Source organism: Balaenoptera physalus (genome assembly GCF_965194825.1).
Source record: "Balaenoptera physalus genome assembly, chromosome: 13".
NCBI classification, from domain to species: domain Eukaryota; kingdom Metazoa; phylum Chordata; class Mammalia; order Artiodactyla; family Balaenopteridae; genus Balaenoptera; species Balaenoptera physalus.
This window is the reverse complement of record NC_138892.1, coordinates 4952146-4972766: the sequence shown is the minus strand read 5'-3', so window position 1 is coordinate 4972766 and position 20621 is coordinate 4952146. Positions and strand designations below refer to the sequence as shown.

Sequence of the window (20621 nt, the reverse complement as noted above, 5' to 3'; positions counted from 1 at the left end):
TGGAGTCGGGAGACATTAGTTGGGGATCATCTGGTATAGGCTGTATTGAAAGCAGGAGGCTGGGGAGTAAATGAAAACAGGTGCAGACCCAGTCCCCGGGCGCCGACCTTCAGAAACCCGGGAGACGGGGAGGAGGCAGCGGAGACAGAGCTGCAGCCAGAAGGGGGCGACAGACACCGGGCCTGATAGAAATCCACCCTTAGAACGCCACCTCCCGAGCGGCTCTCCGGGTGGGAATGCGATCCTATCGGAGGACCAGTCATCCTCTTGCCTGGGGCCCCGGAACGTCAGTGGCACCTCTAGGGGTATCTGGGCCCCAGCCTGGTCTTTCCCGAGTACATGACCCCCGCTTCAGGGCTGGAACAGTGACTTTGCCCATGCGCAGAAATGCAGGCCTAGCCCGCAGTGACCCTGGGCCACTCAGGTCCTGTGCTCCAGGGAAACAGCGCTGGCCGGGTAGCGCGCGGGGCGGGGCGAGGGGCGGGGCCTGCACGGGAGCCACGTCCGGGGCGGGGCCAGGTGAGTCGCAGGCCGAGCCGAGCCCAGGGGAGGCACCGGCGGAGCTGCAGTCAGGTAAGGCCCATTGTCCGCGGGAGGGAACCCGCCTGGGCCCAGGTGGGGACGCAGCTCGGGTTCTGGGGCTGGGCCCATTGCTCAGGCGGGCAAGCCGAGGCGGGGAGGGGGGCGGGGCCACATGACGCGGCGCGGAGACGGGCGGGGACCCCGGTGCCCGCGTTCGCCCCCGCGTGTTCCCGGCCCCTCCTACACCTCACCCCCTACCCTACCCGCCCCCCCCCCGTTTTGCACGAGCGCGCTCCTCTCCCACTCCTCCAGTCCTGCTCCCCCGCACCCTCCCTGCACCCCCGTCCCCTCCTTCCCTGCTCCCTCGCTTCTCCCGCCTTTTCATGTCTTGGTTTGGTGCGGCTGGGCCGTCTCAGCCCAAACTTTCACCGTTCCCCCATTTTCCTCCCCAAATTAAGGGTCTCCGATCCGGCCGGGTCCGCACACTGTGCCAACACATCAGTTCCCTCAGCTCCAACTTGGGAGGCGGGAAGCATCGCTCCGCTTCACAGATGTGAAAACTGAGGCTGAGAAGTTGCTGCACTGATTCAGACTCAGAGGCTCCGGCTGGGGGTGCGGGCCCGCTCATCACAGGGGATGGACCCCCAAGACTTAATATGCCCAAAACTTAAATCAGCCTCCAAAATCGCCAGTTAGGGGAGAGGCCCTGGATGCTTTCACTTTTCCCAAACCTTGGCCCTGCGCCACTGTCAACAGCACTGGCTTGGGGGTTCCCCAGGGCCTGGCAGGTGGGTGAAGAGTGGAGGCTAAGGCTCCAGGAGAAGGAAGCAGGGTGGGAGGGGAGGAGTTCCTCAGTCCTTGTCGGCGGGGTGGGGACCTGGCCTTGGCTGTCTGGAGGCCACAGACTTTGAGGTTTTGTGACGGAGGCTGTGTGGATTCCAGAGCACGTGGTGCTTATTGATGGTGAAATGCAGTGTTGATATTTGTCCTGGTGACAACTCAAAATCTAAGACTCAACAGTAAATATCCTTTGGTCGGTCTCTGTTGGCGGTTTTAGGGTCTTGTTTGTGAGTTTCTCCTTTAATGCAGTGACGTTAAACCATTTCTCAAACCAACAGCAGGGCAGGGGCCGAAGGGTGAAGACGGACACAGTGCACTGGCCTGAGCCGGGCTAGTCCTTGTGGACAGCCACCTCCCCAGTCCCCTGCCCACGGAGGACTCAAAGTCTAGCCTCTGTGTGACAGAGAGAAGCCAGGGGCTTGTGGGAGGTCAGGGAGGGCTTCCTGGAGGAAGTGACCATTGAGTTGGAAGATGGGTGAGAGATAGGCAGGGAAGGGTGTGGCACACTGAGGTTACACAGAGGCTGGGGGACTGTAGTTGGCTGGGGATAAGTCAAATGTGAGGTGGGGTTAGAAATACCTGTAGAGTACCTGACAGGTGGTCAGGTGGAGCCGGTAGGAATTTACTTGGTTGTCATTGAGTCGATGAAGTGCAACCTCAGTGAGATGTTTTGTTTGTTTGTTTGTTGTATTCATTTGTTTAATTTTTAGATTGCACATATAAGTGAAAAAGTATTTGTCTTTCTCTGACTGACTTTACAAAGCATAATACCTTCCAGGTCCATCTGTATTTTTGCAAATGGCAATATTTGATGCTTTTTTATGGCTGAGTAATATTCCATTGTGTATATATACTACATCTTTATCCACTCCTCTGTTGATGGGCGCTGCATCGAGATGTTTTAAGGTCTGGAAACTTGACTAAACATCCCATGGATCTTGGCATCTCCCTAACAAGCCAGTTCCAGCTGAGTCGGTTGTGGGCACGCCATGGATGGTGGCTTCCAGCAAGAGCCCAGCCACCCTGGAAGTGCCTGGCGTGCATACCCATTCCCTGATTTTACCCTCTTTTACTGATGGGGAAACCAAGGCACAGAGGCAGCAGGAGGGGGAGAATGAACCACAGAGGGAGTCAGAGACCTAGTTTTGGAGCAGGTCACTTTCCCTCTTGGGGACTCAGCCTCCTGACCTGTAAAGTGGCCGCCCTTGGCCATCCTTCCCCAAAAGCATCACGGGCACCTTTGCTAATGGCTCTCAGGCCCTAACTGTCCACTTGATTGCCTCATTCCTCACTCACACCAGCCTCATGAGGCAGGGGCTGTTACTGTCCCCTTTTACAGATGAGGAAACTGAGGCAGGGATGTTTAGATGACTTTCTGAGGTCACATGGCCAGTGAATGGAGTGGCTGCAGCATTCACGCCCTCCCCACCGGGCCAGTCGCCTCCCAGGGCCCTGAGATCTGTCTCCTGGGTGGAGACATTCCAAGCCTGCCAGTGACTGCCCTTCAAATCTATGTGAGAATAGCTCTGGGATATGAAAATGATGCTTTCAGTTTCTTTTCAGATAAATTACTTAACTTTTCCCTCAATCCTTTGATTAAAATTGATGTTCAAGGAAGATGTGCCACATGTATCCAGAGGCTTCCCGGGCCGCCCAGGGTACATCTGAGGGTCCCCTTCTGGGCCCGGCACTGAGGGAGGGGGATGACCTCAGAGATGTCCGTGTGGGGCTCAGCTGCAGGGTCCCGTCCCAGCCACCTTCCTGGAGGCACCCAGAGCTGCTGGCAGCTGGATCTGGCCACTGTCCCGGTTTCTGGGTCCCTGGAAGGCAGGCGACCAGGCTGAGTCGGGTCCTCGTTTTCTCGCCTGTCAGATGGGCATCAAGCAGCAGGGCGTCCTGAAGCTCAGAGGGAATAACACGGGTACTCAGTGCCGGCAGAGTGTGCGCTGGTTAACAGCTGGCGCTGGAGCCTGACGCCCCGACCCCCATCCCGGCCACGTGACCGTGAGTTGCTAACCAGAGGAGCTGACCACTCCGTGCCTTGGTTTCCCCACCTGTAAAATATGGGCAGCGTTATCACCTACTCCTAGGGTTCCCGGGAGAAAGAAACAAATGAGTTAATGTGTGCAAAGTGCCTAAAACAGGGCAGGGCACCTTTATAGGTGTTTACACTTAGCAGTACTCGTTGTCCCGCCTCCCCCCGACCCCTGCGCCCAACCAGGGAAGGCGTGTGGGGGACCGAGCTTGTGTGGAACCTGGTCCTGCCCGGGGCGGGGGCCAAACGGTTCTTTCTTCAGTGACCTTGGACAGAGGAGGGCATGAGAAGTTTGTTTCAGTCGGAGCCTGTGACTGTTCCATTGAAGGAACTGATTTGGCAGGTCAGGAGTCCAGAAGCTTCTAGGGAGCTGCCCCTTCCCTCCCCCAACCTGGTCATAAAACTAAAACAAGCAAAGGAAACCGGTGGCCAGGAGGCTGTCTGGGCTGGGAGGGGCGTTTGTCATCCACAGAAAAACGGCCTGTGGTTGGGATGTGGACCAGCAGGGCATGTGTGGGACTTCTGGAAAGCACCTCCTCTCTGGGCCACGATCTCCATCAAGTTCTAGGGACCTCTGAGGCCCCTGCAGCTGTGAGGGTCTCTGCTCCCACCCGTGTCCCTAAAGCTCCCAGGTCTGTGCTGTTATAACACCTTGTATATTAGGTAGGAGGGCTGATGGATTTATTTAAGTTTTTCCCGTGATGGAGAATTTCAGATGTTCAAAAGGAAGCAGACATCCTAGCATAAACCGCCACCACGCTGCAGCCAACCTGGCTTGCGCTCAGCCCCACCTGCTCTCCCCTCCCCACTCCCCCCACCGGCTCCCCTCCCCCGCCCCCGCTTACCCCCTGCTCCCCTGTTATTTTAATACTCGTGCTCCATAAATACTGCAGGGTGCCTCCACTTTTATAACATGACCGCAGTATTATTATCACACTTAAAACAATGAACCATAATTCCTTAATATCCAATACCCAGTTAGTATTCAGAATCCCAATTTCCTCAAATATAAACATTTCTTATATTTTTTGTCAGGATCCAAATAAGGTTAATCTGTCTTCTGACCATTGCCTAGCCTCTTTAGGAGTGGTCTGTACGTGGCTTCCACAGCCCTGGTGACCGTTACCATGCATTTGCCTCCAGGGTGCCTGACCTTTCAGCGTGATGTCACACCTGCCCTTTATTTGATCCTCATTGTGGCGCTGGTGGGGCAGGGCTTGTGCCCATTTCACAGATGGGGGAGTGGGGTCTGAGAAGAGTGGACCGGCCTCACTGAGGAGGCACCTTGAGTAGGGGGGTACATGGGCTGGAACCCATTCCTCTGACTCTTCATCTGTGCTGCATGCTCACAGCGCTGGCGCAGGGGCTGGGGGCCAACGCTGCAGAGGTACAGAGGGGTCTGTGGATCGGGTACAGAGGGGATCAGAACCAGATCCCTGGCTCTGCAAAGTACAAGTGGCCTGACCTTCCCCGGGGACTTGGGGTGTTTTTCTCTCTGGCTTCATCGGGGGCAAGTCTTTATTTGGCCCGGCTAAACTGTAACCAGATCTTTCTATACAGAAGCATCTGAAGGTGGAGTGTTGGTTTATGGGGGCCCTGTGGATACCACTTCGCTTTCCAAGGAGGCCAGTGAGGAGGTAGATTTGGATTCAGACTGAATTATTGAATTGGACTTGAGCCAATGGTAGTAATAGAAACCATAGGGATCATTTACTCCCTGCAGAAGCTGTGTGTTCCAGCTAGAGGGGGCCGCATGTGCAAAGGCCCTGAGGCAGGAACAGCTTGGCATGTTTGAGGAGCAACCCTGAGGCTTTTGTGGCTGGAGCAGAGACAATGAGGGTGGCGTGGAGTGGTATGAAATGAGTTCCTGAGGGCGGCAGGGCCAGGCCACAAGAGTCTTTCAGGTGTTTGTAGGGGTTTGAATTTTATTCCAAGAACTACAGGACACTGTTGGCACTCAGAGGGTGTCATGGGAGGTGTGGAGTAAGTAGTTGGGATATTCGAGTTGAGAGTTGGGGGAGAGGTCTGGGCCTGAGATCTAGGTTTGGGGGTGGAGAGCCTGGGATTTAATATCCCTTAGGGAGGAGAGGAGAGGACCCAGGGTCCCCCCACCCGACAGGTCTGAGTATGGATGATGGAGATTATGGCAGAGCCCCCAGCTGTGTCCTCTTCCGGGACAGAGAAGCCTGGGATGACAGACAGTGGAGTGAGCAAGGTGGGCAGTGGGAGTGACCTGGGGTGGGGGGTGGGGTGTTGGTGAGACGGGCCAGGAAGGCTTTGAATGCTAGGCTCTGCTGTGTACACTTTGCCTGCTCTCTTGTTCAACAGACACCCCAAGTTCCTTTCATGTCCTGGGCTGGATGAGTGCTGGGGCTCAAGCGTGAGTCAGAAATGGCCCCGGCTGTCAGGGAACACACGGTGATGGGTCAAGAAGGACACATGGACACCTGGTGTAGGCTGATGCGGGCTGCCAGAGTTTGGAGGAAACCCCTCTCCCAGCCTGTGGTAGGTGGGGGGGTCTGGGGGCATCCTAATGCTTTTGACTGTAACAGACAGAAAACCCAGCTCTGAACCAGCCCAAAAGTCCAAGCGGCCATATCAGCCCATGCAGCTGAAATGGTCTGGTGATGTTATGGAGATCAGGTATGGCTTGATCAAGGCTGAGCAATTTCCTGCCCTTTTTGTGGGCTGCTGGATCTTCGGGGTGGCAGCAAATTGGCTCCAGCCATTCCAGGCCTCATCTTGATACACAGCTGTGTGGAGAGAGACTCCTCCAGTGGCCCTCTCAGGACAGCAAGCGATCTTCTTTCCCAGAAGCACCTGGAAAGCTTTTCCTGATACCTCACAGGCCTGAATGAACCTATATCTGTGGCCAGGAAAGTTGCCGTGTGCTGATTGGCTCAACTTGGCTTCCTCAGCAAACCTTTGAGAGGGGAGATAGGCTTCCTCTTAGGTAATCAGGCAGGCTGGGAGGTGGGGTGGGTCAGCTCTTTGCAGCTGGAGGACTGTGCAGGTGAGGGGTGCACACCTGAGCGAGCACCTGGGTACCGTGGGCAGGGCCACAGGGATGCTGGGGAGGGGAACGGCCCCAAGTCTCGAGGTTGGTGTCTACAAGAACCACAGGTCTCTCTGCAGACCCCCCTTTGTCTTTTCAGAGTGCCCATTGTCCCTGGGACTTGTGGGCAGGCCTCTGACAAAGTCCTGTAGCAGGTCACAGCTCATTTGGACCTTGCTGCTGCCACCTTTGGGTGTCACGCCCAGGTTCCAGTGGCTTCTGGCCCCGCTACCTGCACAAATGATCTACACCTGCCTTCTCGCCAGTGTCGGGGACCCAATGGTGTTTGTGATCAAGAGTGGGTAGTGGGGTCTGTATAAATAAATTTGTGACATAGCTGAGACAAAAGGGTGAAAATTACTCTTCACGGGGTGCAACCCGGAGACTCTGGAATCCCAACTCAGGTGGCCCCCTTCTCAGCCCCTGCCCCTCATGCCTTGACTTTGCCCCCCCTGCCCAGGTGGGACCCTGTGCCAGCCCCCTTCTCTCTGGGTCTCCGTGACCTCCCTGTAAATACAGGGTTAGGCCTGGATGGCCCTGAGCCCGCCTCTCTTCCCCGCAGAGCCCTTTATCAGACGCCCCATCCTGAGCCTAAAGCTGAGAGCCAGGTCCTACAAATACGGCCGCGGGCTCTTGCTCCGTGCGCCCCGCACATCGTCCGCGCCACTCAACTTAAATTTGGTGCTAATTTGCCCGAGGTAAGTAGGTGATAATTTGTAGCTACAGCATTAAGATAATTGCTGTGAGGGTCTATTTGTGTAATGTGCAAATATATTTTCATAGCAACAACCCATTTTGCTATGAATTATACACAGAACTGTCGGGGGATTTGAAGCCTCTTTTGCGCGCCGGCCATGTTGCACCTGCCCCGGTCCATGGCTCTAGCCGGCGCGGCCTCGCGATGCTGGTGGCTCCTCGGTGCCCACGTCCCCCATCCTCGGGCCACGGAGCCTGGTGCAGAGGGAAAGGGCTTGGCAGCGAGAGGTTCAGGAAGGAGTTGAGACGTGTGTGGACTCAGGTGGAGGGCAAGGCAGGTCAGGGGTGATGGAGCTGCTGCTCTGAAGCCCACTGCCGAGGAAAAACGGTCCATTTGTAATGTCTGGTTTATTCTCATTTTATTTCGGCATTTATATGCCGTATATGCATACGGCCCGTATGGGCCCGTATATGCCAGACCTGGTGCTCAGGGATCCCGTTTCATCAAGTCCAGGCCCCACCTCGGGGGTGGGGGGTGGTGAAGGAGCCCGCTAGTCATGCTAACTAAAGGATCACAGAACCAGCTATCCACTCGTACCTGGTGGAGAGATGCAAATGATGGGTACCAGAGGGGTGAATGATGGGTACCAGAGCTGCGAATGATGGGTACCAGAGCTGCGAATGATGGGTACCAGAGCGGTGAATGATGGGTCCCAGGGCGGTGAATGATGGGTTCCAGGGCGGTGAACGATGGGTTCCAGAGCTGCAAATGATGGGTACCAGAGCTGCGAATGATGGGTACCAGAGTGGTGAATGATGGGTTCCAGAGCTGCGAATGATGGGTACCAGAGCGGTGAATGATGGGTTCCAGGACGGTGAATGATGGGTTCCAGGGCGGTGAATGATGGGTTCCAGGGCGGTGAATGATGGGTACCAGAGCTGCGAATGATGGGTACCAGAGTGGTGAATGATGGGTTCCAGAGCTGCGAATGATGGGTACCAGAGCGGTGAATGATGGGTACCAGGACGGTGGATGATGGGTTCCAGGGCGGTGAATGATGGGTTCCAGGGCGGTGAATGATGGGTTCCAGGGCTGTGAATGATGGGTACCAGGGCTGTGAATGATGGGTTCCAGAGCTGCAAATGATGGGTACCAGGGCGGTGAATGATGGGTACCAGGGCGGTGAATGATGGGTTCCAGGGCGGTGAATGATGGGTTCCAGGGCTGCGAATGATGGGTACCAGAGCGGTGAATGATGGGTACCAGGGCGGTGAATGATGGGTACCAGAGCTGCGAATGATGGGTACCAGAGCAGTGAATGATGGGTACCAGGGCGGTGAATGATGTGTACCAGAGCGGTGAATGATGGGTACCAGAGTTGCGAATGATGGGTACCAGAGCAGTGAATGATGGGTACCAGGGCGGTGAATGATGGGTACCAGGGCGGTGAATGATGGGTACCAGGGCGGTGAATGATGGGTACCAGAGCTGCGAATGATGGGTACCAGGGCGGTGAATGATGGGTACCAGGGTGGTGAATGATGGGTACCAGAGCCGTAAATGATGTGTACCAGAGCTGCGAATGATAGGTACCAGAGGTGCAAATGATGTGTACCAGAGCTGCAAATGATGGATACCAGAGGTGCAAATGATGGGTACCACAGGGGTGAATGATGGGTCCAGGTGCTGGGAGCATGTGGGGGAGGGGCCTGACACACTGTGGTTGGAAAGGGAGGTCAAAAGGATGAACAGGAGTTGCCCTGAAGGTGGGGACTACTGTATAATATGAATATATATTTCATCCTTGTCCCCAGTTCTTGACACAGAGCTCCTAAAACGTGGCAATTTCCTGCATGATAGGAGTGAATTTTATTCATAATGAGCCCTTTTTGACCTTACCTGAGGCCATACTAATGAGATGACTCAAGGTGGGGCCCCTAGATAGCATCAGGATGGGGGCTGGTCGGCCAGAGGACCCACCCTCCTGATGAGAGGGTTAGGGCTGTCAGCCCCCGCTTCAATCTCCAGGGAGCGGGGAGGGGCTGGAGATTGAGTTTAATCAATGGCAGTGGTCTAATCAATTATGCCGGTGTAATGAAACTTGGGTGAAAACTCTGGAACCAGGAGACTTCCGGGTTGGTGAACACATCCCTGTGCTGGGGGGTGGCACACCCAGCCAGGGCCTGGGAGCTCCGTGCACAGCCCTGCCCCCATACCTTGCTCCGTGCATCTCTTCTGTTTGGCGGTTCCTGAGTTGTAGCCTTTAAAATAAACTGGTAATCATAAGTAAAGCACTTTCTTGAGCTCTGTGAGTCATTCTAGCAAATTACTGAACCAGAGGGGGGGTCATGGGAGCCCCCAGATTTGTAGCCAAGTCAATCAACCATGGCTGGTGCCGGGTGGTGGGATGTGCCCATGGTTACTTTCCTCTTTGCATTAAAAATATATATTTTTGACATTTCCTACCATAATTTGGAGTAATTTTGGCTCTTGGCTGGAGTCAAGAGACCTGGTTTCAAGATCCAGCACCATGGGCTTGCTGTGTGGCTTTGGGCAAGCCCCTTCCCCTCTCTGGGCCTCAGTTTTCCTGCTGTAAAATGACAGTTGACAGCACAAGATGTTCACTGTGATCCTTCTTGGTGCCAGTGTTTTGTGATTCTGACAGTTCGTGGGAAGGAGGAATCTGAGTGTTTGAGAGGCCTGTATCAGTCACATTCTCCAGAGAAGCAGAAACAAAAAATAGGAGGCATTTATACAGAGAGATTTGTTTTAAGGCATCGGTTCGTGCAGTTGTGGGGACCAGCGAGTCTGAAATCTGCAGGGCAGGGCAGCAGGCTGGAAGCTTAGTCAGGAACTCTGTGTTGTAGTGTTGAGGCAGAATTCTTTCTCGAAAAACCCCGGTGTTTGCTCTTAGGGCTTCAACTGATTAGACGAAGCCCACCCACACCATCGAGGGTAATCTGCTTTATTCAAAGTTAATTGATTGTAAGTGTTAATCATATCCACACACACCTTCACAGCAACATCTAGACTGGTGTTTGACCAAACAACTGGGAACAGTAGCCCAGCCAAACTGACACATAAAGTCAACCATCACAAGGCTGGTGGGACCAGCCCGACCAGGTGCAGGAGCCCTCCGCTCTGTGGGGGCCTCCCAGCCAGTAAGAGCCCCTTGGGGCTCCTGGGCCTGGAGAGGACAGACCAGCTGTGTGGTGCCTGGTGGGAGCAGGACACTGGCCTCCCGAGGGTCGCCTGGGCAGCACGGGGGTGGCTTCCTTTCCTTGCCCTGGCCGTGTGCCCGTCCTGCACGGGGTGGGGTCCTGCTGGCCATACGCAGCAGGGGGCCAGGGGAGGCCACCAGGCTCTGATCCAAGCCCAGGGGAGCAACCCACGACGGGAGAAGAGCTTTATTTTACTCTCGACTATGGGCCTGTGGGGTTGGGGGCTCACAGGGCTCCCCTGACAGTTACCCCCCAGCTAGCCCTTCGTTGCCACAACAAAGCACAGATTATGTATGACACGCTCAGGCCCAAGCACACAAGCTTCAAAACAAATAGTGCTGCCTGTGCTGTTTGGGCTAGGCGATCGGGGAAAGGCTCTGAGCTTGCAGAGGAAAAAAAAAGGAGTGCAAAGCATTCTGGTTACAGCAGAGTCTGGAGGAAAAGCAAAGTCTTCTTGGCTTCAGAGGCTCTGGGGCCTCAGGCTGTGCTGCTGGGCTCAGTGCAGCTGGAGTTCCCCCCATCCCCCCGGGGGCTGAGGAGGAGGCCTGGGGCCCCTCGGGGGTTCACCCCGGTGGTCAGTGCCTCCTGAGAGGCTTTGAAGCGAGAACGTTCCAGACGTGTTCCCGGCCCTGGGCGGGCGGGTCGCCCAGGAGGTGCCCCTGCCTTTTCAATCAGGGGCCCCTGGTGCCCTCAGAAGGTTGCTTTCCAGCTGTTTGTCAACAGGCTGGTAACAGGCTTATTCCAGGCTGGCGCACCCAAGGGGGAGATGCAGGGCTGGGGGCTGGGGGCTGGGGGGAGGGGCCGAGGGTGGAGTGGGGCCAGGATGGCCTCCCCCCGTCTTCAGACTTTGGGACACCCCTCTCACCTGTCGTGGGGTGTCAGTGGAATGACAGGGCGTGTCGGGGGGCGGTGTAGAAGGTTGTGCCAGTGACCCCTGAGACCTCGCCTGCCTGTTCCTGGGGTCTCTGCCCCCCTTTCCCTTCCCTGCCCCTGTCCTGCACGCCCCCCTTGTACCCTGCCCAGGGTCTCCCACCAGCAGCCCAGAGAGGGCACAAACCTGGGCAAGGCCACACAGCCATCTGTGGCAGCAGAGTCCCCCTGAGGGAGCAGGTGACCTGGGCTGGAAAGAGTGCTTGGGGGGTGCAGAGCACAGCAGGGGGTGGAGGGAGGAGGCTGATTGAAACTGGACACGAGCCAGGCAACGGTCACTGGCGACATGGCCCCTGGGCAGCGGAGAGCCATCAGAAGGGAAACACCAAAACCCCAGGCTTACCTGGGCCAAGAGAAGCCGTAGAGGCAGAAGTCCTAGAGGGCGTCCTGGGGCTGACTCGCCGTGTGACCTCCAGCCACCGTAGGCCTCTCACTGACCTTGGTTTTGTTCTCTGATAAATGGGGTGATGGAGCCACGCCAGGGCTGCTCCCTCCTGCCCTCCATCTGTCTCCAACTGTTTTTAAGAAGATTGTTCAGAGTACAGAAACATGTAAGAAAACACATTTTTTACCGTGATTTGGAAATTGGTACCATTCGTTATGGGTTTTCTCTGTCTCTGTCTTTCTCTCTTTCTTAGCTGAACTCCTGGAAGGTGAGTGGCAGACCTCCTGCCATTCCCTGCTGGCTATTTTAGCATCTGAGTGTAAAGACATTCTCTTGTATAACCCGATACCATTCTCACATCTAAGAAAATTAACCGTAATTCCTTTAATGTCATCAACCATTCAGGCCACATTCAAATTGTGCCAGTTGCCCCAGGAATGTTTTCACTGCTCTATTTATTTACTTACTCACTTATTTATTTATTTACTTATTTGCTGCATTGGGTCTTTGTTGCTCGCATGGGCTTCTCTAGTTGTGTCGAGAGGGGGCTACTCTTCCCTATGGTGTGCGGGCTTCTCACTGCGGTGGCTTCTCTTGTTGCGGAGCACGGGCTCTAGGCGCGCGGGCTTCAGTAGTTGTGGCACGCGGGCTCAGTAATTGTGCCTCGCGGGCTCTAGAGCGCAGGCTCAGTAGTTGTGGTGCACGGGCTTAGTTGCTCCGCGGCATGTGGGATCTTCCCGGACCAGGGCTCGAACCCGTGTCCCCTGCGCTGGCAGGCGGATTCTTAACCACTGCGCCACCAGGGAAGTCCCTTCACTGCTCCTTTATAAACCATCAAGGTTCCCGTGCTGTGTTGGGTCCTTATGTCTCTCCATCTCCTTTCAATCTAGAACAGTGCACCCACCCCCACTTCGCCCCCTCCCCTGCTTTTTTTTTTTTTTTTAAATAACATCAACTTTTAAAGAGACCAGGCCAATGAATTGCCTTGTAGAATGGCTCTCATTCTAGGTTTGTCTGATTTTTTTTTTTTTTTTTTTTGGCCACACTGCGCGGCTTGTGGGATCTTAGTTCCCAACCTAGTCCACAACAGTGAAAACACAGAATCCTGACCACTAGGCCACCAGGAAACTCCCCTAGGTTTGTCTGATTTGTTTTCCCCCATCATGGTGTCATTTCTTGTGTTCTTTGGTCCCCTGGGGTGCTTCCTCTGGAACAATAAAGCTAGAGGCTTAATTAGATTCAGGTGAGGTCTTTTGGGCACGAATATCGCAGCGCATCTGGAGGTGCCGAGGTCAGGCTGTCCCGCCATCGTGGTGCTGAGCTTGCCTGACTGCGGTGGTGGCCACCAGAGTCTATGGGGAGCACGTCACCTGTGCCTGGACACAGCCGTGTTGTCCACACCCCTTTCCTGCCCCCAAATCTCCCTCCACTTTGCAGCAAGAGACACCAACTCCCATCCCAGATGGTGCTGCCCATGCTGCTGGTGGCCTGGGCATTGGGCTGAATATTCCAGGGTCTGGGGCGCTCTGGGCTGATGGGTGGGGTGGTGGGTGAGCAGACAGAGCTGATTACAAAACGTACATGGGCGTGCAGTCTGGTTACAACTTTCTCAAATGTGGGTGCACGTGGGCAAAACTGGAGGAGAGTGCAGAAATAAAAGTTGCACACAGGGTAGTGGGAGACTCCCTGGTACCCCATAAACTTAAGTCCTTTCATGTTGTTGTCATATCGTTTTGCTATTTAGAAATGAACTGTGGAGTAGGGGGAGATCGGGGGGATTTAATCAGGCAACATGGAGTGGACCAGTTTCATTGAAAGATTGTGTTATCTGCTGGCCACGGAGAAGAAGCTTGGATCAGGGGAGAGTGGCGTCCTCGGGGGCCCTGCTGGGTTAGCATTGGTGTCGCCACTTCTAACTGCCTCTCCTGGAGGGGAGAGGTCGGGACTGAGTGCAGGGCTGATGTCCATTGGTGCCCGTCATAGCTCTGTTCTAAGCCAGATCTCCCCCAAAGAGTTTTCAGAAATGAAGTTCATTTTCTTGTGCCGCAATCAAAAAGAAAAACAGTGTGGGCTTGATTGTTTCATTCTCTTAAAGTAGAGAATACTGAGGAAGATTTCATCGTGTTTCAATACCACTGATCTTTCACAGAAAAAAAATCAGTACTCGTTTTGTTACAAGTGACAGGTCATCTATAAGCCAAACTGGCTTAAGCAGAAAAGAGCATTTATTGGATCTTTGCACTCAGGTACAGCTGGATCCAGGTGCACAGTGTTTTAGGGACATTTTCTGCATCCCTTGCGTTGTCTTCTGCCATGGGCTTCATTTTCCTCCAGTTCCATGTGGTGACCTTGGGTAACTCCAGGCTCACATCCTCTCCAGTTTGGGTCCAGTAGAAGAAATTTTAAAAGTATCTCTCCTGGGCTTCCCTGGTGACACAGTGGTTAAGAATCCACCTGCCAATGCAGGGGACACGGGTTTGAGCCCTGGTCCGGGAAGATCCCACATGCTGCGGAGCAACTAAGCCCGTGCACCACACCTACTAAACCCATGCGCCACAACTACTGAAGCCGCGTGCCTAGAGCCCGTGCTCCACAACAAGAGAAGCCACCGCAATGAGAAACCCACACACCCCAATGAAGAGTAGCCCCCACTTCCCACAAGTAGAGAAAGCCTGCGCGCAGCAACGAAGACCCAACACAGCCAAAAACAAATAAATAAAATAAGTAAATTTATTTTTTTAAAAAGTATCTCAGTAGCTTTTATAGACATCTTAGAAGTCACTCTGACTGAACCGGCTGGGTCATGTGATCACTCCTGAGCCAGTCCCCATGGCTCAGGGAATTTGGTGCTGTGATTGGCCGGGCAAAAGTCCTGCATTCCACATGCGCGCACACGCATGCACATGCATGTGTGTGCATGCATGTGTGTGTACGTGTGTGGGCATGCATGTGTGCATGTATGTGTGTACGCCTGTGGGCATGTGTGTGTATGTGTGCGTGTACGTGTGTGGGCATGCGTGTGTGCATGTATGTGTGCGCCTGTAGGCATGTGTGTGTGTATGTATGTGTGCATGCCTGTGGGCATGCATATGTGTGTGTATGTGTGTGCATGAACGCATGTGGGCATGCACGTGTGTGCATGTATTGTGTGTGTGTGGGCATGCATGTGTGTGCATGTATGTGTGCGCCTGTGGGCAGGCATGTGTGTGCGTGTATGTGTGTGCGTGTACACGTGTGAGCGTGCATGTATGTGTGTGTACGCGTGTGGGTGTGCATGTTTGTGCGTGTGTGGGCATGCATGCGTGTGTGCACGTGTGTGAGAGAGAAAGTGGGTGAGTTACTGGCAGAAGGGGAGGGGATGCTGGTGGCCACGAGGACAGCAGTCCACTCTCTCTGACCATGAGCTCCCTTCCTGTGGGGCTGCAGGCCTGGAATCTGGTCGTAGCCTGTGTCTATGGCATCGTCCCATTGGGCACAGCGTGGGCTGCATGGGCCGGGGGCACTGTGCCTCTGACGCCCGTTGGTGTCTCCTGACACCGGCCTCCCTCTGTGTGTGGCCTCAGCCAGCTCCTGGCCTCTGTCAGTCTCCACGTGTGTCCGGTCGATGTCCACTCCCTTCCGTGATCATCTGGGACCCTCTGGTGCCCGAGCACTTTTGAGGGCACAGATCTGATCCCCCTGTGTCGGGGTCCCGGCTCTGCCCAGGATGTGGCTGTCAGGTGAGTGGCTGAGGCCCGCAAGCCCCCTCCCCCCGCCCCCGCACCTTCTACGCAGCGCCTCTTCTCCCCCACCCCCTCCTCGAAGCCCTTCTACTCCACTGCTGTCCTTTCCGGGCAGCCCTCCCCCACCGCCTAGCCAAATCAGAGCTCCCAGATGCCCTGAGCTTTCCCAGCATGAGCACACGGGCCAGCACCCCAATGCGGGGACAGAGCGTGGCTGGCACCGGTGCCCCTCCCCCTCCGCCCCCCACCAGCGTGCGCAGCTCCCCGGCCTCCGTCACCGTGGGCTCACTTGGCCTGGCTTTGCACATGTAGAAATGGACTCGTACTGTGTATCATCTTTCGAGTCTTTTTGCTCGATGACATCATGGGACGCGCAGCCCCTTCGCACGGCGGCTGAGCGTTGCACCGACGCGCCCTGCACGGCCTCTAGCTCCCTTCACTGTCTGGGTCGTTTCCAGTTTGGGGCTGTCTCAGTGCTGCAGCTCAGAACCTTCCAGCCATGTCCTTTGGTGCACAGATGTACACATTCTGCTGGGTGTGTGTCCAAGGGTGGAACTGTGGAGTCTGGGACATACAGATTTTGGTTTTTTCATTTTAAATTAGACTGCACTGTTTAAACATTGGCAGCTGTCATGGACAAGCACAGACTCTGACTTCTCCCCCAAAGTGGGCAGGTGCGGCCTCGATGGGCCAGCTCTGAGTGACCACCCTGGAAAGGGGACTTACCTCTCCTTCCCTGGGCCCCCGTGACTCTTTGCTCTTTTATTTTATTTTATTTATTTTCATATTTATTTATTTTATTTATTTGGTTGCACAGGGTCTTAGTTGCAGCAGGTGGGCTCCTTAGTTGCGGCTCACTGGCTCCTTATTTGTGGCACACGAACACCTAGATGCAGCATGCATGTGGGATCTAGTTCCCTGAGCAGGGATTGAACTGGGCCCCCTGCATTGGGAGCGTGGAGTCTTGTCCACTGCGCCACCAGGGAAGTCCCTCTCTGCTCTTGTATATCTGTTGCCAATGTCCTGGGTAAGAGCTTTGTAGTCCTACAGCCCTGCCCTCAGTGGGCTGTGTACCCGCCAAGTGACCCCCTGACCTCTGCCTCAGTTCTCCCATCTGTGAAATGGACATGGAAAATGGCACTTAGCTAATGGGGGTTTTTTTTTAAGAAGGTGTAAAACTTTTCTGTATTCATAAAACATTCTTATTTTAGTTCAAATGACAATCTTATATTAAGAGCAATACAGGCTTTTGCAAAAATGAAAAAAGGACAAACATGGAAAAATAAATGGATTTATAAACCCTAATCATAGAACTCATAGAAACCAGCATTTCAAAAACACTGTTCTACGTTTCTTTTCACTATTAAAAAACTGGACCAAACTATACGTGCTGTTTTCACCCTGCATTGTTAATTTTTAAAAACACCTTTACTGAGATATAATTCGTATAACATATAATTCACCAAAGTATACAGTTCAGTGTTTTTTAGTGTAGTCACAGATATAAGCAACCATCACCCCAGTCAATTTTAGGACATTTTCTTCACCTCCAAAAGAACCCATGCAGGGAATTCCCTGGCTGGCCAGTGGTTAGGACTCTGTGCTTTCACTGCTGAGGGCACGGGTTTGACCCCTGGTGGGGGAACTAAGATCCCACAAGCCATGCAGTGCAGCCGAAAAAAAGAAAAGAACCCATGCTACTTTGCTCTCACCTCCCTAATCCCCCCTTCCCCCTCCACCCCCTGGCAGCCAATAATCTGCTTTCTGTCTCTATGGATTTGCCTATTCTGGACGTTATAAATGGAATCATGTTATCTTTTGTGGCTGGCTTCTTTCACTTAGCATGACATTTTCAAGGTTCATCCGTGTTGTAGCAGGTGTCAGTACTTTATTCCTTTTTATGGACAAATAATATTCCATTATTTGGGTACTAACAGAGTTTTGTAAACATTTGCACAGGTTTTGAAGCAGCATCCCAGGCCCAGGATGACCAGGTGGTGACTCTTAGCTATAGTTGGGATTAGTAGCTCTGCGGGCATGAGCAGCTCTAAGTGATCTTCACTGGCCTCAGGTACCCGCTCCGTGAAGTGGGTACAGGAGTCAGTGTGCGTATCTCTGAGGGAGTGGTGAAGCAGGAACGATGCTGTCCTCGAAGTGCGTTGGCCCTGGAAGTGCTGTTCTCACTCCACATGTCCCCCCCCATCCCACTGCCCTTCGTGCCCTTCTCCCCCGGGACGTGGGGCCGTTGGGGAGGGGGAGCCCCATCTAGGTGCACCCATTGGGGGGCAGAGCCTGCAGAGGAGGAGATCAGATATAGGGGCCCAAATGTGGGGTGGATGCCACCTTCCAGGGGTCTGGCTCCCGGGACCTCGAGATGTTCATTGAGAGGCGATTCTCCCACGTGGTGGGGGGGGGCGGGGGAGGGGGCAGGGCCGGGCAGGCTGAGCACCAAACGCCAAGGTGATCTGAGGTCTGGGTGAATCAGACGTGGCTGCCTTTTTTCTTGTCAAGAAGGGAAATTAAACAGCCCGCGGGCCACGTGAAGGGCATTCCTCCATTCCTCAAGCCCGGTGCACTTGTGTTAAATGCCCCCCGGGTTCCGTGTGCTTCTCCCTCAGGGCGTTGGAAGGACCCCATGCCCGGATCCTCAGGAGGTGGCATCCCAACGGTGTCTCCGGGCCGCCCTGCCCCCCAGCAGAGCACGTCCGGGCTGGAGTTGGAGGAGCTGGACGGAACAGGTAAAGTACGTTCTCTTCCAGCCCCATCCCGGGAGAAGGAGGTTGTTGGTGCCCATTTATTTTTACAGGTGATATATTTTTGTGGCTCAAAAAACCTAACCCTGTAAGAAGAGGTGGATGAGCCCCAGTGGATACAGGTCAGCCGAGCCCCAGAGCACGGCCTGGCCTTGCCGGGCTCCAGCCTGGTCCACACACGCTCCCCTCTGCCTCTGCGCCAGGCTATCCCTGGCATTTGCTCACACCCTCCAGCTCTCTGTTAACCCTCCCGGTGGCCTCCTGGCCTCTCTGGACAAAACCCAGCTCCTCACCACGGCTTCGAGGCCCCGTGGTCCGGCTCACCCTGGCCGCTCACCCCTGCTCTCCCTCTGGCCACAGTGACCTGTTACGCTGACCCCGCTGGGGACCCTCTCCTCTTTCTGGGACACTCAGTCCTCGCCCCGCCGGTTGTTTTATGCCCGTCCATCGTCAGCTCCTCGGGGAAGCCTGCTCTCCCCCGACCCTGGGGCACAGCGCCTGGTCCGATCCCTCATCTCGGTGGGCTGAACGGGACGGGGATGGGGCCAGCCCGCTGCCCTCTGCCACCTGCCCTCCACTCAGCTGCCCAGGGACCCTAGTGGGGATGGAGCATATGCCCCTCGCTGACTCCAAGCCCCCAGCGGCTCCGGCTCCTCAGGATGACAGGTCCCTGCTCGGCTTCTCTGTTTCTCCTCGGGGACTCCCTGCAGCCACCTCATGGCCTTTGCACGTGGTTCCCTCCACCTGGATTCCCCTTCCAGCAGCTTCCAGCCTGGCTCCCTGCTTCCCCTCTTTCCCGCCTCTGCTCAGACCTGACACACTCGGCCCCCACTGCGGCCCCCCTCACGCAGCTTGATCTTTCATCAGCATTTGTCCCTGACGCCTGACATTTCTCTCTTGTCTGTTTCCCAACCCCACCAGAAGGCCCTTGAGGACAAAGTGCTTGTGTCCCCTTGGGCTGCTGTAACAACGTCCCACCGAGTTAGCGGGGTAAATCAACACTGTCTGAAATGCGTTTTGCTGGGCTGGTCCGCACTCCCTCGAGGGCTCCGGGAGATCATCTCCCCATCTCAGATCCTTACCTTAATCACACCTGCAAAGTCTCTTTTGCCATCTAAGGTCACATGGTCTCAGGTTCTGGGCATCAGGACGTGGACATCATTGGGTGGCCTTGATTCTGCCCACCACAGGGACTCTGTGTTTCATGCTGTGTCCCTAACTGTCTAAAACTGTCCCCTGCACGTGGGGATACTCAGTACATATTGCTAGATGACTGGATGGCTGAGGTGTGCCCTGCAGCCTCCCACGTTGGTCCCGCTCTGGGACCTGTCACACTGTTGATAAACAAGGGCCTTGCCCCGTCCAGCCCTACCCCGGACCTTCACGGGCTCAGGGGACACCAAGAAGTGGGGGTGGCCCTGGGACCAGTGGGTGAGAGGCCACAGGAGGCAGGCTGCAGACCACGTGAGGCAGCCTCACTTGGGCCTGTCCCCCCAGCGACAGATGGGCCACCCTGGGGTCGTGGGTGGGTCTCTCTGGCATGGGGTGTGGGTCTGAATCAGGAGGTCTCAGACCTGGCTTTGCATCAGGATCATCTTCAGAATTTGTTAGGAAAAGTCAGTGCTTCCTCCCAAACCCCTCACCCCACCCCATCATGCCCTCTGGCGATACTAGCTCAGCTGTTCTGACTCTCGACGCCAGTCTGCTGTGTCAGTCTCCTGGGGCGGCTGGAACATAGCACCACTAACTTGGAGCCTTAAGACAATAGAAGTGTATTCTCTCTCAGTTCCGGAGGCTAAAAGTCCAAAATCAACGTGTCAGCAGGGCCGTGCTCCCTCTGGAGGCTGCAGGGGAGGATGCTTCCTGCCTCTTGCAGCTCCCGGAGCTCCAGGTGCTCCTGGGCTTGTGGCCGTGTCACTTCAGTCTCTGACCCCACCTTCGAGTGGCTTTCTCCCTGGGTGTCTGTGTCCCCTCCTCTTCTTATAAGGACATGTCCTTGGATTTAGGGCCCACCCTAATCCAGTGTGACCTCATCTTAACTCATTTCCTCTCTAAAGACACTATTTCCAAATGAGGTCACATTGTGGGTTTCCAGGTAGACGTGAATTTCGGAGTCATACTATTCATCCCAGTACATCTGGGGGCCGAAGTCTACCCTCACATGAAATTTGAAGTTTCTGTTCGTTTTCCAACTGAAAACATTTTTTTTTTCTTTCTTTTTTTTGTTGGCTGCTCCACGCAGCATGCGGAATCTTAGTTCCCCAACCAGGGATCAAACCTGCGCCCCCTGCATTGAGAGAGCGGGGTCTTAACCACTGGACCGCCAGGGAAGTCCCCGAAAACATTTCTGAAGGAACCTGGATTTGTTTTGTATGAAGGAACCTCCTGTACTAAAATTAAACTTTGGAAGACAGCCCTTTTCTTTTTCTTTTTTCTTTTTTTTTTCTTTTTCTCTTATTTT

At 54.7% G+C, this 20621-nt stretch overlaps 1 pseudogene across 1 annotated transcript in view; it reads left to right on the top strand.

Moving 5' to 3' along the window:
- The first annotated feature begins 502 nt into the window (after positions 1-502).
- Positions 503-20621, top strand: part of LOC309641343 (rho GTPase-activating protein 8-like) — a 71235-nt pseudogene continuing 51116 nt past the window's right edge. Inside the window, exons 1-3 of the transcript XR_014268578.1 lie at positions 503-573; positions 981-4029; positions 18026-18145. The product of XR_014268578.1 is annotated as a rho GTPase-activating protein 8-like (transcript). The remainder of the gene's footprint in view (positions 574-980; positions 4030-18025; positions 18146-20621) is intronic.